This window comes from Rhinolophus hipposideros, assembly GCF_964194185.1.
Source record: "Rhinolophus hipposideros genome assembly, chromosome: 2".
In the NCBI taxonomy this organism is placed as follows: domain Eukaryota; kingdom Metazoa; phylum Chordata; class Mammalia; order Chiroptera; family Rhinolophidae; genus Rhinolophus; species Rhinolophus hipposideros.
In genome coordinates this window covers 88,503,883-88,520,037 of record NC_138048.1, presented here as the reverse complement: position 1 = coordinate 88,520,037, position 16,155 = coordinate 88,503,883, and the positions used below count along the sequence as shown (strand labels likewise).

The 16,155-nt window shown below is 33.2% G+C and overlaps 1 pseudogene across 1 annotated transcript; it reads right to left on the bottom strand.

Moving 5' to 3' along the window:
* Positions 1 to 2,317: 2,317 nt before the first annotated feature.
* Positions 2,318 to 3,253, bottom strand: LOC308506658 (KATNB1-like protein 1; annotated as a pseudogene). The gene has a single exon. The product of its transcript is annotated as a KATNB1-like protein 1 (transcript).
* Between the last annotated feature and the right edge of the window lie 12,902 nt (positions 3,254 to 16,155).

The window sequence follows — 16,155 nt, the reverse complement described above, 5'->3', positions numbered from 1 at the left end:
GAGACCACCTCAGTAATACTGTAGATGCCTGATCATGGCAATGTACACCAGAAACTAAACAATAATGAATGCCAACTATAATTTTATATATATAATGTGATGGCTCGGTGCGAGGTCGAAGGTATAGTGGATGGGGGGAGGGGGGTCCACAGTTTGAGGGATATAAATGATGAACGTCTAAGTATTATCTTGTCTTGTACACCTGAAACTAATAAAAAAAAAGTCTATAGTCAATTAAAAAAATAAATAAAATAACAAGTGTAAAAACAGTGAAATATTCATTAATTTCAACCGCTGTTTTCTTTCTTTGATAATTCAATGTTAGGCATAATAAATGTCGGTTTCAACTGTTTTTGTTTTTCTTTCCCCTGTGCAATCTGGTTGAACTGATAAATAATATTTGCTTTAATTTTGTGTAAAATTTCTACTCTCACTTTATTATCTGTTAAGTTAATCTGATTTTGCTTTTTCCATTCTAAGTGATGATAACATTTTAAATATACATCTTATATGTTTGGCCATTTTATCATCAATGTTGAAATGATTTCCACTAAGCAAGAACATTTCTATTATTTTCATTTGGCCAAAACTGATCTTAAAAATTGGTTGTGAAACATGTAACTACCTGAAATATAATATACAACTTCTATATTTCCTTTCTTCATTTGAAATAATTTTGGTGTATAACGAAATATTAAATTTTCTACTCTATTCATCCAGTGGAAAATCCCATGAGTCACATTGTGTTTAGTTAGACCCATTCTTATGTTATAAGAGGGAGGCAGTAGTCATTTTCCAGAACCATAATCTAATAAATTAAATAAAACTAGAGGTTTTATTTTTCTTTTCTCAATTTCTTGTTTTTTATGAATTTAATGTTTTTGAAAGATAACATTTTTAATATTTTTAAAGTGAGAAAGATGCTTGGGTAGAATTCATATCAGTAATCACTATTTGGGTAAATGCTAAAGAGTTACATTCAAGTGTTTGAAGGATTATGGCATAGAAATTTGGCAACTAAAAATCTTTGCTCAGATGCCTCTTAGGCTCATTAAAGATGAGATGATATATGAACCAATAGTGGTATTTAAATCCCAATCACTTTTAAGATAGGCTAAGATATACAGCTGTGAAGACATTCCACAAGTGGGTACATTGGCACTAAAAATGGTATTTAGAACAAAAAACAACCTCATACAGTCTGCTGGCATTTCATACCAACCGTTGGAGAAGGTCTTAATATAGTGTTGGAATTTAAAATACAAAGTCAGCAATAACTGTAAACCTTTCTAAAGCATTGTGCATACCTTTCTAAAGCATTCTTTAAAACATATGTAGTGCAAAAGAATTAAAATTCATATAAAATCAGAATTTAAAAAAGCAAAAAATAGAAATATTTAGTGAATTTACTCAAATGAAGGAAGCTTAACTGACACAGAACTGAAAATATTAGAAATCTATATACAATAGAAAATGAATATAAATTAGCCAACTCCATGAACTTTTCCAGCTAAGCATTCATACAAATACATATTTATTTTTTTCTTTTATATAGGAATAACACGTAGATACATGATATGATGATTCTGGCAAAAAAATAACAGATATTAAAAATATTCTCAAGTTTTAAGGATGGTGTGGAATAAGTTTTAACAACAACGTTCTGTATGAATGGAAGCCCTTGACTTGATTTCATGATTTTATCATGCCAGAAGCATAGTTGGTTTTAATTTTTTTAAAAACAGTTATTGGGATCAGACACATTGGCTTATTCATTAAGGCATTTTGTATACACAGTATCTCAGGGTGGCCAAAAAACTTTTAGTATTTATTATTTGTGATGGTATTTTAAATTTTCCAAATCTTTTCAACATAAGAAAATAGCTGCACATATTTAAGTATTTTCTTACAAAACACAATCTTAAAAAAAGTAAAGATGATTGGTCTTTGTGGTTCCTAGTAATAAGTTGTGTTATTTTTTTCACATAATATGAAGTATATTCTTATGAATGATTGCATTAAAGTCCAGTTGTTCTTAAACAATATTACCAAATAACCGTATAAGTCCCACATGCAGCAAAGGTGAACAATCTCCACAGTACACTTTTACCTTATTGAAATTGAAGCTGTTCCTTTTGGGCATATTCCCATTTCAATGTGAAGTAGATTGTTAGGGTTTCTTAGTGGTTTTACTATATGGCTTTTAGAAAAAGTTTTGATTTCTTCCATAGTTCACAGTTCTCCAATGAGACATTTTGGAAATCGATAGTCCAGGGATGTTCTGAATAAGCAAATGCTCCTTAGTACATGAAATCTCTCAATGCAACTGTAATAAATAAGCATCTACATTCTTAGCTATAGTACCAGTATACCCTGGGACCAAAGTGACATGGTTTTCTTGTTCCCACAATCAACTTAATTATTGTTTTAAAATATAAATGATTTCCATCATTTATAATTTCTGTTTGGGATAGTTCTGACTACCACCTTTTTATGACTGCTTATAGCCAGTTCAAACCAACTATTATTATATACTCTTCGATGTTGCGTTTAAGTAGTGATTTTACTAGAGGCAACAAGTCTACAGAGCAGCCGAGTGAGATGCATTGTTTTTCTTTCAGTAAACTATTAGGAAGCACAGAACGACAACCCACCAACACTCCAAGGTTTTCTATCCTCACCAAATAAGCTACAAGTTCACTTATACTTCTCTTTTCTGGAAATTTAAAGCTACATTCACTCTCAAATTCCTCTGAACGAAACTTGTGCCATTGTTTCATGGTCCTGAGAAACCTCAGGAAAAAAGTTTTGTATTTTGATGATTGACTTTCTGTCTGTGAAGAAACCAGAATCACTGGAATTAAATAAGTTCGACTATCATGGTGTAATAATTTTTCAGGCAGGTGGCCCGCACGAGCCAGTTCATTTTCTTTATTTGCCATTTCACAGCTCCCACTTTTAGGGGACTGCTTGTTTTTTTGTTTTGTTTTGTTTTGTTTTGTAACAAAGATTTTGAAAAGGATGATGAACTCTCTTTCTGTGATCCATCACCTTACGTAGTTTATCTGGGCTTTTCATGGGTTGTCCAACTGTTCTATTTATGCGAGCCACCAACTCTTTTGACGATTTCTTAACCTCCTTCTGGTTCTAATTGGTGAAATTAGAGATCCTTTTCTAAGAAGATCAATGGAATGATCCTTAATACTATCACAAAAGTTTCGTTTTTTGTAGCATTGTGGGTTTCAGATGCCATAATCTCTTGGGTACCCACGCCTCTTGGTACCGCAGTGCCTGAGCCCAGTCCTGGCTCACGAAGTGCACCCCAACACCTAGAGAGTCCCTGGGCTCCCAGGCTGAGCTCCATTCAGGGCCGTTCAAACAGCTGCGCGCCAAATTTAATTTTTGCTGCCTTCTAGATAGCAGGCCACAGTTGCATTTGTTGCAAATGTGATATAATAATTCCCTTTTTCAATCACATTGTTTTGATCAGTAATAAAATCTTTGTTAAATAGTGAGATCTGAATGACAATTCAGATCTTCCCAATATCCCATCCCATCTTTGGTATTGGCACAACCCACAGACTTTGATGCTACTGGGATTTCTTTGTTCAGAATACAGAGAGCCATGATCAAAAGTGTTTCTGGGGTCAATAAAACCAATGTTTGAGGTTACTGATCACATCTTTCCAGAGCTGAGGGCCAAACCCTGAGAGACAGAGTTGCCTGTATCTTATTTATGACAATGTTCTGTGAGTGTGCTTGTGGTTTGAAGGGCTCTCTATTAGTGGGAGGGCCTCCACCAGCCTGGATCCAAGGGTAGTAGTTCCAACGATATCTTCATTTCCAAATCCAGTGACATGTCTATGTATTTTATATTCTCAGCCTCTTTGTTACAAGTGATACTACAATGATTATCTTTGTATTCTTGAAAATCTCATGTTATTATTTTCTTCCACTCTCCAACTACCTATTTAATTGTTTTTTTTTTCTATCAATTCTTATTCTTAGCAGATCTTATACACATTTAATCAAATTTATTTCTTTGACTCCTCTCTGTGTTTTTAAACTCTCATTGACGTCAACTATTATCTGCAAGATGACACCCAAAGGTATTTCCTGAGCTTAAGCATCATATTTACAGTTGCCTGTCAACACCTCTTGCCGGATATCACACGAGTGCCCAAAAATGATACTTCCAAAATTGACTATATTATGCTCTCCAACATGCTTTTACTTGCTGTGAACTTTATATTTGCTAAAGGTACCACTAACCTCCAAGTCACCCAGGGTTGAAAGTCAGACAACTTTGTCCCCTACCCCTTTTACTGTTCTTCATCCAATCAATTTCCTGATGTTGTTGCTTGATTTCTTGAATTTCTCTTACGTCTGTCTCCCTTTCTCCACTGCCCTCTTCTACTACCATGTACATAGTATGTGCTTAGTGATCATTTACTAAATATTGGTTTATATGTAATTAAATGTGTATGAAAACATGGTGAAATTTTACAATCTTGACATATCAGGTCAGCTCAGTCATTCAAGGATAACTTTTGAAAATAATTCTTCAAGTATAAGTTGGATATCTAGGTTTTTTTCTTTTTAGTTTTTATTATCGCTTTTTTTATTCTTTCAAGTAGAAGGTGATAATCTGCCCAAATAATTAAATGTTTTATTATAGCAAACACAGAAATGAAAATCTATACGATAAACCTGCTAACTAAATACTCTAAGACAGACATTGGTAAATTATTTTTCATGTAAAGGGCCAAATAGTAAATATCTCAGGCTCTGTGGGCCATAAAACCTGTCATAGTGGCTGAATCCTGCTCTTATGGCACAAAAGGAGCCATAGAACATACCTAAATATAGCATGGCTACATTACAGTAAAACTTTATTTATGACTATTTCAGATTCCACAAAAAGTAAGAGTATACAGTATTTGTCTTTTTGTGTTTGGCTTATTTCACTTGGCATAATATCCTCCAGTTCCATGAATGTTTTCACAAATGGCAGGATTTCCTTCTTTTTTAAAAGGCTGAGTAATATATGTGTTTTAAGATATATATTTTATATATATTTTCTTTATCCAGTCGTTTAGGTTGTTTTGACTTCTTGGCTGCTGGGAATAATGCTATAACAGACACGAGAGGGCAGGTGTCTCTTCAAGATCCTGATTTCACTTGCTTTGGATGAATTTCCAGAAATGGTATTTCTGGATCATATAGTAGTTCTATTTTTAATAGAATAGAATTAAAAATAGTAGTTCTATTTTTAATTCTTTAGGGAACCTCTGTGTTGTTTTCCATAGTGGCTATACCAATTTTCCATTCCCACCAACAGTGTATGATATCACTTATATGTGGAATTTAAAATAATGAAACTCATAGAAACAGAGAGTTGAACAATGGTTGCCAGGGGTTGTGGGGAGGTGAAATGGGGAGGTGATGTTCAAAGGGTACAGCGTTTCAGTTATGCAAGGTATATAAATTCTGGGGATCTACTGTACAGCACAATGCTTATAAGTAGCAGTACTATTGTATTCTTAAAATTTGTTGAGAACAGATCTTATAAATGTTCTCACCCCCTAAACACACAAACATAATGATATAAATAATAAAGGGAGTAAGAGGAAACATAATAAAGGGAGGTGATGGATATTTTTCTGGCCTTGATGGTGGTGATAGTTTCACAGGTGCATACTTTTTCTTGCCTAAACTCACCGAGTTGTATACATAAAATACGTGTAGCTTTTTATATGTCAGTCATAACTCAGTAGGTGATTTTAAAAAACCTTTTATTTATGGGCATTGAAATTTGAATTTTATGTAATTTTTATGTGTCATATTATTCTACTGTTGATGTTTTTTCTAACAGTGAAAAGTTTAAAAATCATTCTTAGTGTGCAGGCTGTACGAAACAGAGGAAGGTCCAAATTTGGCTCGTGGTTTGCCATCCCTGATTTTAAAAGAAGCATTTCTGAAATTAAAAAATTCCAATTCTTATTTTCAGAAGAATCCTAAAAATTGAATATTGAGTGACACTCACTTTTACTTACCCAGGAAATTACATACTAATGATTAAAAAACCACAAATAGTGTTGAATATGCCAGTAGGTACTGGGTAAAGTTTTTTGGGAGACGCAAAGATGAATAAGATGCAATAAGATGCAATATTTGCCTTTTTAGAATTCACACTGTATTAGAGGGCAAAGACGACAAAACAAATAGCTATGGAACAAAACAGTATCTGATAAATGCTACTATTATGGAAATTAAAGAAAATATCCTATAGAATTCTAGCAGAGTGATTAAGTCTGGTTGGGAGAAAATGAAAAGGTGTCGTGATGTTATTTAAGGTAGGCCTTCAAGAGTGAGTAGAATCGTGATAGGTAGTGATGGGGCTGGAATCAGAGAGGAAGCCCATGTTTCTGGGGGAGGAAATTACAAGCCATGCCTTGGAAGCTGGGGATACTAATGGCCTTGGTTGAGAGCAAAAGTTAGTGCTGGGCAGGTATATTTGGAGGGTATAAGTTTGGAAATGTTGCGATGAGGGCTTTAAAGTCCACATTGATAATTTAGATTTTATTCTTTCTGATTCACTAAAGAATGTTAAGAAAAGGAAGATGTCAAAAGATTCCATTTAAAGTCAGTTTCCTTCATAGTAATGGTTAAGTCAAGGATCTAGTCTTCTTTGGCCAACACTGGGAAATTCTAAAAATCAGGTTTAGATGCTACTGTAAAATTTTCTGTTTTGATATACATTCAAAAATATTGTTTTTAAAAAGAATGAAGATAGTTAATTGACTTAGAGTTTAAGATATCAATTCTACTTATGGTTTTAAAGATTTGCTAGAAGATTAAAAGTGTCTTTTTTCTTGAATTTATTTCACTATCAAATCATATATAGCTGCAGTTAGCGTGTGCATGTCAACATTATACTTTAATTTATGCTTACTGAACAACCGTTTAGTTTTTACCCTACTTAGCATTTCTTATACCTATTACAAAATAAGCTCTTGGCTACAATTCAATTTCTAGTTTGTAGATACCATACTTTCCTGAAATTTAGTAAAAAAATTGTAATTAAACTAAGTATAAATAAGTGAATAATTCTTTTCCACTTCCTTATTGTACTGTGCATTTCCATCTCCTCTTTGTTATTTCTATTACATAAGAAAATTTGTCAATTCCCACATAAATGAGTTAGGAAATGAAACTGAAGGCCGTGGAAAAGGAAGTCATGACCAGAGGTAAAAACCAAATTACATTGCAGGATTTGAATGTCTCATTAATCTATGGTATTTCAGAATTACATGTTGTATTATTTTAGAGTTGTTGTTTGAAGGGCATTATAAAGAAGTGACACTCCCTCCTGATTTAAATAACATTCTTGTCTCACATTTAAAGATTTATATGTTTTAAAATATCTACTGAATGAAAATGGCAAACAACTGCTTTGGCATTTAATGATTGCTTGTCTATTATATGCATTTTTGTAATAGTGCCCAGATCATGAGAATTAATGTAAGCATTCTTCAAATAAGTTCCTTTCAATTCCCTAGGGTTGGTAACAGAAAAAAACTAAAAAAAAGACTATTAATTCTTATATTTCATCTATCTCATTAAGTGTAATGGTAGCATACATTTCATAATTCTAGCAATATCATAAAATAAACTGTGATTCTTTGACTAAAATAGGTGTTTCTTCAATTTTTTTGTATCAACTAACAAGAATCAATGATTTTTTTTAACAAGAAAAGGTACAGATTCCAAGGTAGAAAAAAACAATTCTTTCTTTGAAGCTTAATCTAAGTATTTTTATCATACATTCCCTCATTTTATGTTAAATTATGTTAAACTACCCATTTCACATTCAGAAGGGAAAACTTTTCCTTCAAAAATGTTTTGAAAATAATTGCTCATAGAGAAGCAATTCACTTGTTTACAACAGGACCCCAATCCATCAAGAGCCTACAGTTAAGAAAGTAGATACAAAATGTACATAAATAGCAACAATACAAATTAGTTCTTGCAATGACCCATTTGGTTACTTTGATTATTTGATATAACCAAATAAAATCCTATCTTTAAATTCTTGCCACCTTTATTTATTTGCTCATTAAAGACCTGAGTGGATTATGTTGACTACCTTCCAATAAGTAAACACAGCATCTCATACTGTGGCACCACGTTTACATGATATGTTGACAGTTTATAGTCAATAGTTGTATTAAAACCTTGATAGCTAAATTTCAACAAAGTACAGCTTTAGTGATGTATCCATTCAATCACAATTCTCAAGTCACTGTGTATCATTATTTTTATTTTCAAAGCTGAACTTATACATTAAGAAGTGTGTGTGTAGGGGAAAGCAAAATGATTAAAAAATGGAAATAGATTATATTGAGAATTCTCTCTAAAATATTATGAAATAGTTCTTTAGTGAGGTATTTTAATATTCAGATTTATTGAAGGTAATTTTTTTTGTTGAAGACCTGATCTCAGCTTTAAGCTAAATACATTTATTAATGGATGTAGCAAAGTTTTTTGCTATAGCATAGTTATTTCCAAATGTTCTTCTAAAGTCTTAGAAGGTAAGCTTTATGATAATTTATTACCTTATTATTTAGCATTGTTATATTCATCTTATATGGGTCAAATTTATTATATTAGTGTTATGATTTATACTCTCTATGTTTATAGTACTTTGGAGATTTTTCTATAATCAATATAGCTAGTACCTCTTATGTGGCTTCAAACATAATTTTTAAATTGCAAATGTTTTAATGGTTTTAGAGATTTATAAAACATACCCTTGCTGTATGAAACAATGTTCAATATGGATCAATAATGCAACCTATCTCTAAAAGCCTTCATTATTTAAAAATAAAAGGAAAATAAAAAGCATGTTACTCATGAATTTAGAAAATTAATACTTTGGAAGAAGTGAGTAATAAAGGTAACAATAGAATTAGAAAACATCAAGGAGTAGAATTATAAACCTAAGTAAATTATTAATTGTAAGTAAGTTCAAGAATTAGTTCTAAAGAAAAGTCAGTTAAACATACAGTTGCAATCAGGTAAAATAGAACAAAAGCAATTTACCGCCACTCACCCTCCCTCCCAAAAAACTTTTTGAAAATGAGAGGGCATGTCTGAAAAGTAAAGAGGAGATTAAAAATATATATTTGACAATTTCCTTGAGTTGGATGGGTTATTAGTAAGTATGTATTATCAAAATGAATCCAAGAAGGAATAACTAAATATAACAATAACCTTGGAATAAGTTTCAAAAATCTGTCAAAAATCTACCTCCATGAAAGGTTCTGGGTCCAGATAGTAGTGGAGAAAATTATATTTAAACTTTCTTTTTTTTTTTTTTATTAGTTTCAGGTGTACAAGACAAGGTAATACTTAGACGTTCATCATTTACATCCCTCACACTGTGAACCCCCCTTCCCCCATCCATTATCCCTCCGACCACACACTGAGCCATCACATTATATATATAAAATTATAGTTGGCATTCATTAATGTTTAGCTTCTGGTGTACAATGCCATGATCAGGCATCCACAGTGTCCCTGAGGTGGTCTCCCAAATAGGACGCATGTCCATCGGATACCCAACAAAATCTTTACAGCATTATTGAATAAGTTCCCCAAATTAATTTTCAGAAAACCCTGAGGCCATCTTGTGGTTACCAGCTACTTCCTAATCCCTTCACCTTTCCCCTTATCCCCAACCCCCCACCCCCACCCATCTAACAACTCTCGGGTTTTTTCTTTGTGTCCTCAAAACTGTCTCTGATTAGTTCATTCACATATTCTTTTCTTTAGATTCCGCATATAAATGAGATCATATGGTACTTGTTTTTCTCTTTCTGACTTATTTCACTTAATGTTCTCTAGATCCATCCATGTTGTTGCAAATGATAAAATTTCTTTTTTCTTTATGGCTGCGTAATACTCCATTGTATAAATGTACCACAGCTTCTTAATCCAGTCATCGACCGATGGGCATTTCGGTTGTTTCCATATCTTGGCTATTGTGTAAAGTGCTGCAATAAACATAGGAGTGCATACAGATTTTTGAATTGGAGTTTTGGATTTCTCCGGGTAGATGCCTAGGAGTGGAATTACTGGATCATAGGGTAGTTCCATTTTCAGATTCCTGAGATACCTCCATACTGTTTTCCATAGTGGCTGCACTAATCTGCAATCCCATGAATAGTGCACTAGAGTTCCCTTTTCTCCACATCCGCGCCAGCATTTGTTGTTTGTTGATTTATTGATGATAGCCATTTTGACTGGAGTGAGGTGGTATCTCATTGTGGTTTTTATTTGCATTTATCTGATGGTTAGTGAGGTTGAGCATTTCTTCATATGTCTTCTTGCCTTCTGTATGTCCTTTTTAGAAAAATGTCTCCTCAAGTCCTCTGCCCATTTTTTAATTGGGTTGTTTGTTTTTTGGGAGTTGAGTTGAGTAAGTTTTTTTATAGATTTGTGATATTAATCCCTTATCAGATATATCATTGGCAAATATCTTTTCCCATTCAGTAGGATCCCTTTTTGTTTTATTGATGGTTTCCTTTGCTGTGAAAAAACTTTTTAGTTTGATGTAATCCCACATGTTTATTTTTTCTCTTACTTCCCTCGTGCGAGGGGATATATCAGTGAAAATTATATTTAAACTTTCATTGCAGTACTCTCTAATTTGTTATACACACACACACACACACACACACACAAACACACACACACACTCACACACGAATAGAGGCTTCCAAATTGCTTTTACAAAGCTAGCATAACCTAATATCCAAACCTTACTGTCCAAACCTTACTGTCCAAAGTAAGAAAACTCAATAATCATAGAAAATAAAATAATCATAAATAAATACTTCTGATGTTAACATAAATTTCACTTCCTCTGAAAGCATTCCCTGAAATCACTGTTTGTATCTATTTGTAAAAGTGTTTCTAAAAAGCATTATCCCAAGTATATAAAATAAATGCAGTAAATATATAAAAATAATACACATATATTTATATAAAAATTTAAAAAGCATACAGAGCATGTAAAATATTTAATGTATGCATTTGTACATTGAAAAGTCAAAACACTAACATTGATTTATGTGTAAGGTGGGATTACAGGTGATTTCACTTTTCATTCATACTTAAAATTAATTATAATTCTTATTTATTTCTGTTATAAAAGTACATAAATAAATAAATCATACTCTAATTATGATGTTCATTTTATGGAAAAATATAATCCAAAGTGTTACTTGATTTCTAGGTACTCATAGTGATAAAAAGTATCCCCTATGAGTTAGGGTTTGTTTTGTTCTTATCTTTTGCCTCTCTGAGGAAGACTCATCCTAACTGGTCCTTCCAGAAATTCTTTGTGCTACTTATGTGCCTCAGGGTTCCTGCAAGGGAGAGGGAAATTCTACCAAGAGAAAATGAAATTACCAGTCACCTGAGGGGTGGATGCCAACAAAGAGGTCCTGACCCTGTTGACAGTTAAAACCAACAATTTCGTTTTCAGCCATCACTGGCTGTTTGGAGAATGATTCACTGACAGCTCTTTGATCTCACCCTCTTTTGCTCCTTATTATTCCTGTTTAATATGTTATTGTGTTTTCAATTTTCAGATATCGCTATTTTTAATTTAACTTGCTATCCCATACATATAGTAAAAACCAAAAAGTCACCAGTGTTACCCAATGACATGTTGTGTAAAAGAAAGTTGTGCTCCTGGCCCTGTTTCTAAATACAGCATACATCTTCTCAGATGCAAGCTCACTTTCTCACTTTCTATTTTTCTTCATATCACCCCAGAGATGTTCTCCGCACATACAAACATGCGTGTACATATCTTTCTGAGAAAACTAATGTTAGTATGTTATGCACACTATTTGTCATCTTTTTTTAAAATTTAAATTATACCGGGGAGTGCCAAAAAAAAATGTATACAAGTGGACGCTTTGGTCAACGTTGCTCAAGCAGCAGTTTGCTGTAATCAGAAGTGTCTGGGTGCTGATGGTAACCACTTTGAGCACCTCTTGTAATTGCAGAAGTCAAACATGACTTGTATTCATCTTTTGTTATCAGTATATATTGAGTATTACAATTTTAATACAGTTTTCCTTTCTTAAAAAATGTGTGTACATTTTTTGACACCCTCTGTATACTGGATGTTTTTCCATATTAGGTCATGTTAAATTGCCTGACTTCTGGTAATGGATGCTTATTATTTTATTGAATAGCTACACAGTGATGTATTCAATTAGTCTTTTATGACAGACATTTAGAAAAATGGGAAAAATATGTGAAAAGGAATCCAGTCTTATGAAATAAAGGAAAGTAGGTCAAACACTCACGATGAGAGAAAATGTACCATGTTACTGTGGGTATGTGAATGTCTGGTGGGTTAATAGGTAGTTTCATGTATTGTTGGTGGAAATATAAGTAAGTGGAAGTTTTATAGATGTTTTTGACCATAATTAAAATGATCTTAACTTTTGACCCAACACTTCCACTTGTGATATGTTGCTTAGAAAGAAACTTACACAAGGAAATTTATAAATGGTTACTCAAAGTAGCATTATTTGTAAGACAAATGGTTGAAACCATTTTCAATGATTTTCAGATTAGATTTTTAGCTCAATGACAGAGCAAGGGAAAGAAAAGCTAAAGAAGACAAAACAACTAAAAATTTAATTAGTCACTTTTTGTGACGAAAACGTTTTTTTGAGAAGAATGCTTGGCAGAGCAGAAAGTTGATAATATAAAATAAACAGTTTGGATTAGAGTGCTGGAGAAATTTATCTATGTTTTCTCTTTTCTTTAAAATCTATCAGATGCCAAATGTAGACCAACCTAGCTAGTTTAGGTGTGTGTGCTCCTGACTTTATTTCCCACCCAGAGAACTGGAAAGTCTTCCCATTAGATAACTAGTAGTCAAATAGGACACAACATTTAGGGGAAAAATGAGAGTCATTAAAAGAGAATAAGACAGAGAAGCTACTCTTGAAAATAAACTCACTTTTTTCATAGAGCTGGTCTTGGCAAACCACCCAACTTCCGATGTCTCCTACCAAACAGGTCTATTTCAAACCTGATGACTCCTATTCTAAGCACCTGAGGTCTACTGAAAAAAATCACTCTCCTGGGATTCCCAAGGAATCTTGTTCTTCCTTTGCCTCTCACAAACCTGTGTGACATAGGGCAACTTGCTAAACTTCTGAGGGCCACAAATGGCTCATCTCTAAAATGAGGCCTTAATTTTTCTTCCAGATCTGATATTCCCTGACTGTGGCTTCTCATTTACTTTCAAGGGGATACAAGTCCTAAGGGGTTGCTGATAGTAGTCAGCATTCTAAAAACAGGATCTGATCATTATATCTAATGTATAAACAGATGTAATATATATGTGTGTATAACGTGTATATATATATATATATATATATATACACACATATATATATGTATACACACACACACACACACACACACACACACACACCCTGGTGATATATAAAACTATATCCTTCAAAGCACTATTTGTTAAAAGTTGAGATTGTTTTCTGCATGCCCATGGATTCTAGATAGGAGAGAAACCCTAAAATATGATAATCTCAACACACATTTTAACTTCAGTTTAGTCATTAACTGAATGTTTACTATTTTCATTTATAAAGCAACCAACATCCAAAATAAATGACATTTATCAATGTATCACAGATGATCTAAATAACAGTTCTGAGAGAAAGCTGTAGAATTTGGGCAGATTGCACAGCAAATACCCACCTACTTGAGGACCCAGCACTAGATCGGAAGCTTTCATTGATTAAAGTCTGATTCTATTTTTGCGTACGTTTCTCCATTTTGTTCCCTTGCTGGTTGTTTGCTGGCCAAACTTCAAGTAGATGTCTAAGTTCAAACGAAGCCTCATTTCATTTTACTATGTCCCTAGGCAATCTAATTGTACTTTCACAGATTCAGGCTTTGTGTACTGAAATTTCAGGAACTTATTTATATTATAATAGATCATTATTATGAAACATTCTATGTAATAGGGAGGACTCAGTGTACAGAACTATATTAGACAGACGTTCTCACTGCTCATGATGATCACAAGCGTTCAAAATGGGAATTAAATTGGCAGCACATATCGAGAAAGAAGATAAGAAAGAATAAACAATTTTTTCCTCTTTTTATTTTCCATTGTTTTGAAATGAGTTCAAGCTGAAGAATAAGTGGAAAATAACAGATGCTACACAAATTCACCAAAAGGGCTTAGTCCACGTCTATTTTTTTTTTTACTAATATACGTATCTATTTTCCATAAACATCCTATGGATTAACAACACAGTACTTAATTTTGTTCCTATCTGGAGAGTTTATGTTTTTATTCTGGGGGGGCGGGGCTTGCTGGATCGTTATGTTATCTGTAATCTAGGATTTGAATAAATTTGGCCGTGGGAGTAGGCACAATATGTGTCACTCCAGTGTGTTCTGCTGACTGTGTATATTTAGCTATTTGGGTGGCTGACACCCAAATGCAGACAAACCGCTGAGAAACAGTGGGTGGGACACAGGATGTGCTGCAGGCAGGACTGGGGTCTCATCTGGGCACTCTTACTCACATGGCAGTGAGCATGCTTAATTGTGATGAGTAATGATTGATCTAATCATGAATGATCACTATTCTTTAATACAAAACCTCTGCTTCAGCTAACCTATTCTGGAACTATGACAATTTCCACTTCCAGTGTTACTTGTTTATGTAATTATTTTCTTACCTCCAGGCAATCTCTGCCTCTTTTTTTTTTTTTTGGCTTCAAATTCCTTCTTGAATCTGATTCTTAAATCTTGAGTCTTTTCCTTGGCTTTGATTCTGTCTTATATCTTAGTCTTAAATCTTTGGGCTCAGGAATCTCTACTCTTTGAATGAGATACTACATGCCACTCATTTGTTATAAATTACTGTGATGAAATGTTACATTATAATCTTTTATCTATTTTACTCACACATTGTTATGAAACCGAACACGCATGCTTTTGTGTCCCTGTATGTGTATATTTGTCTATATGTCAGAAAAGATTGAAAACCGGCACAGGGAAGCAACTATAATTTCTACCTATGAGTATATGTATCATTTCCTAACATTGATACCCAGTATTGAAGAGGAATAGGGCAGGGATTTGTAATCTCCCCCCCCCCCCAAAAAGATTCAGTTATTCATGGCATGATTTTTCCAATTTATTCCTCAAAACTTACAAAACCCCACGTATCATCACTTCTTCAACAGACATTTGTTTAGTCCTGCTTTGGACCAAGCACTGCCCTGGACACGAGGCATATTGATATGAACACAACAGAAGCATACATGGAGCATATATTTTGATGTAATATCACTAATATGAACATCGTTTTCTATGTCACTATGAAAGCCTCCTTCTGATGTTCTTAACAGTTGAAATATTCCTACACTTGATTTTAGCCAAAAGGCCGAGAAGCTATTAACAGTTGAAATATTCCTAACAGTAAAATATTTCAAAAGAATTTAGGATTAAATATGTATAGGTAAGGAAAATAAATTCTTAACTAGAAAACCAAAAGCTCTTCAAGAAAAGGGAAGTAGACACAATTATTTCCGTTAAAATTTTGATAATAATTTATTGGGAAAATTAATTAAAAAAACACATGGGAGCAGAAGATAACTAAAGAAAGACGATAAAGGATTAATATCTATAATATTCAAATAATTTAAAAATTGACAAGAAAAAGCCATAATAATAAAATCCTGGTCAAAGCACATAAGTAGGTAATTCACATGAAGCGAATCCAAATAGTAATTACATGAAATTTATAATAATCTAACCGGTAGTCAGACAACTATAAAGTTACACTGAACTGGCAAAAATTGAAAAGAGACATAATGCCTTTTGCTAGAATGGATGTAGGGGAAAAGGTACTCACCCACAACCCTGATAGAAATGTGAAATGTTACAGCTATTTTGAAAAGTATTTTGTTTTTTGGAAATAAGTATTTAAATTTAAACTAGTACCTTATTTTACCCCCAAATCCCTCTCTTTTAAATCTATGTGCTAGAAACAAAGCACCATTTTTGGACACACGT